Source organism: Pteropus vampyrus, unplaced genomic scaffold (genome assembly GCF_000151845.1).
Source record: "Pteropus vampyrus isolate Shadow unplaced genomic scaffold, Pvam_2.0 Scaffold187, whole genome shotgun sequence".
NCBI classification, from domain to species: Eukaryota; Metazoa; Chordata; class Mammalia; order Chiroptera; family Pteropodidae; genus Pteropus; species Pteropus vampyrus.
Window position 1 is genome coordinate 803,725 of NW_011888968.1, and position 2,113 is coordinate 805,837.

Below are 2,113 nucleotides of genomic sequence, written 5' to 3' on the forward strand. Positions count from 1 at the left end.
CCCCGCCGGGAAGAGGCCAAGGCCGAGAGTGAGGGCACCTCGGCTCCCTCCTTCAGGCGCTGACTGTCACTCTGGCAGGTGCTGAGAACGGGGATTGGGGCTTTTCGGGGACCGTCCTTCCTCTACAACCACGCTCTCTGGTTCCCACGAGGCCCCACCTTGGGGCCTCGGTGAGCAGGGCCCAGCTGCTGGGCTGGGGGCGAGGTGCAGGGGGGAAGCCCAGGGACCCGCAGGCAGCACACAGTGCCCACTTCAGTTGGCCCCCCGTCTCGGGCTCCTCGGAGGGGTGGGTCCCGACCCTGGGGGCTGGAGCACCCTGGACGAGGTGGCCTGGAGGCTGGGCTACGTGGCGGCAGGGTGGCAGGCACAGCGCAGGGACGGCACAGAGTCAGTTTGTCCCACCCTGCCCACAGGCCCACCAGACGGGCCCTGCAGCGCCCTCCCGTGCCCTGGTGCTGTGCCCTAGTCCTGTGCCCTGGTCCTTCCAGCCAGCCGGGCTGTCCCACAGGCCACGGCAACGCTGCGGGTGACCTACGCCCGCCCCTCACAGCTGCGACTGCAGCTCCCAGCCTCCAGCGCTCAGGGCCCACTGTCCCCTGCCGGGCCAACCCCAGGACAGGGAGCCTGGGGTCCAGGACCCACGGCCGGGGTCAGGAAAGTGCCAGGCCAGACAAAGCCTCCTGCCGCACCTGTCCTCAGGCGTTCCCCACGCAGGGAGCACAACACCCTCAACCAGGTCTCCCCCCACAGGCCCTGACACCCCCATCCACGAGAGGAGGTGGCACCCCAGGGCCCCCACTCCCGTGTCACTACATGAGGTTCAGTGAGATGCCGCAAGGTGCCTGGGGTCGTCTTGGCGTTCTGGGCTGTGGAGGGTCCTGCAAGAGGCTGGGAGACCCAGGAGCAGGTGCCCGGGTCCTTTCCCACACCCCCAGAACCCCAGACCTCCCCCAGTGCCAGGGCCCATCTAGAGTCTGCATGCCTGGCTCTGGCAAGTGGGCCTGCAGGCTGCCGGCGCTGAGCGAGTCCAGCTAACGCAGCCCAGGTCCGGGCCCACTGACCCCCGCCTCCCAGGCCCAGCCATGTCAGGAACAGTAAGAGGCCCCCGAAGGCCGATCCGTGAGGGGCAGGGCCACAGGGACATGGCAGAAGCCCGGGTCCAGGGTGTGGGGACCCCGCCGCCCTGCCTCCCAGGTGGTCCGGCAGCTGGAGCTGCTTCCCCAGGGCAGGCCCCATGTGCTGCCTGACATAGTACCTGGTAAGAAGCACCTGCCCCCACCGGCCGCCCCCATGGGACCACATCCCATCGGGCACAGCCGAGGCCTCCATCCTCTGCCAGGGGCCAGAGCAGCCACCAACCTCCACTCTGTCTCCTGCCCAGCCCTGGCCCAAAGCAGGGGAGACTTCATCCCCTCTCCCGCCACCCCAAGCCGCGAGCAAACGCCACTCCAGACACGAGGCTCAGTAGCCTGGCCCCGGCAAAGGGACCCCGTCCCAGATCACCCGCCCCACAGCTGGTTCAGCTCTGCTGCCAGCAAAGCCTGTCACCCCGGGCCCCCCGGGCCCCGAAAGTGGATGGGGACGGAGGCAGCAGCCCCTTCTACACCTGGACACAAGGATGGGGACATGCTGGGTCACGCCTGGTCGCTGCTGACCTGGACCCCTGGTGGGGGGAAGGAGGGGCCACCCAGGAACCCCTGGAGGAGAGAAACAGGCCCTGAGGGTCCAGGGGTACCTCAAGACTTCAGACATCTGTGCAGCAGGCTCAGGGACTGTGGTCCCCACGTATGCTCTAGGGGCGGCAGGCTCATCCGCACTTCCTGAGACCCGGCCGTTGAGGGGTTTTATGGCATGGGGGGCCTGGGAACACACCGCCCCTGGGCACTGCCAGCGCCACAAGCTCCACTTCTGTCCAGCTCCCTAGAACCCAGCTCTCTCCACCTCCCAGCCCAGAGGGGACCATGGGCAGGGAAGGGCCTGGCACCCCGTCCCGTGGCTCCGTGTTCCCCATGTGGGATGGGAGGTGTGCGGAGCCATCCCGCTTCAGCGGCTAAATGTGTACCCCAAGTGCGCGTGGGCCCCGAGCGGCAGCTGGCAGGGGCACAGACCCCTT

At 68.4% G+C, this 2,113-nt stretch overlaps 1 protein-coding gene across 1 annotated transcript in view; it reads right to left on the bottom strand.

The window, feature by feature from the left end:
* CD81 (CD81 molecule) overlaps positions 1-2,113 on the bottom strand; it is a 10,852-nt gene that overhangs the window by 3,394 nt on the left and 5,345 nt on the right. The gene's annotated exons all lie outside the window — the stretch shown is intronic.